The sequence below is a fragment of the Frankliniella occidentalis genome, unplaced genomic scaffold, assembly GCF_000697945.3.
Source record: "Frankliniella occidentalis isolate FOCC.00 unplaced genomic scaffold, Focc_3.1 Scaffold224, whole genome shotgun sequence".
Lineage (NCBI taxonomy): Eukaryota > Metazoa > Arthropoda > Insecta > Thysanoptera > Thripidae > Frankliniella > Frankliniella occidentalis.
The window spans coordinates 316,535-317,175 of NW_026267350.1; the positions used below are offsets into that span (position 1 = coordinate 316,535).

Sequence of the window (641 nt, forward strand, 5' to 3'; positions counted from 1 at the left end):
TGGTGGCCATCCGCTCGGGCTTACGGCGCCCCTTTGTGCTGTACCGCCGCGAGATGGCCGACAGGTGGACCAACTTGTACCTGCCCTGGGTCCTGGAGGGGTTCGTGTTCGGGTCGAACACAGACGCGCAGCTCATCCTAGACATATACAGTCTCGTGAGGTGAGTGTTACCCGAGGGGGAACCGACTAAGGTAATCCGGCTGACAGCCGTTAGGTAATCCGGCAAGGGTAATCCGAGGAAATTCGAAAAAAATCCGGGGTAATCCGGAGAAATTTTGGGGTAATCCGGGAAAATTTTGGGGATTTCCGGGGTGATTCTAGAGAAAAAGCAACGTAATCCGGAGGACACTCCGAGGGTAATCCGGGTAATCCGTAATCCGGCTGACACAAAGTTTAACAGTCGTTTCCCCCTCGGTGTTACCTGTTTACACGTTTGCGCTTATGCACGTAACACGATCTGTTGTCTTCACTCCCAGTTGAGGAAACCATTTCATTCCTACCTTATTTAATTGCAGGTATTGTGTTGGCTCCATCACTAAAGGTGAGAAGACACACTCCGAGCTGCATCTGCACATGTTGCCGCTGCGCCGAGAGAGAGGTTACGACGACAGGGAGCTTCTCTACAAGATCTCCTCTGAGGC

At 52.4% G+C, this 641-nt stretch overlaps 2 protein-coding genes across 3 annotated transcripts in view; both read right to left on the reverse strand.

Moving 5' to 3' along the window:
• LOC113214376 (uncharacterized) overlaps positions 1-635 on the reverse strand; it is a 15,556-nt gene extending 14,921 nt beyond the window's left edge. Inside the window, exon 1 of the mRNA XM_052272776.1 lies at positions 501-635. The gene's annotated coding sequence lies outside the window, so the exon portion shown is untranslated. The remainder of the gene's footprint in view (positions 1-500) is intronic.
• LOC113214378 (uncharacterized) overlaps positions 1-641 on the reverse strand; it is a 45,409-nt gene that overhangs the window by 24,446 nt on the left and 20,322 nt on the right. The window lies entirely within an intron of this gene.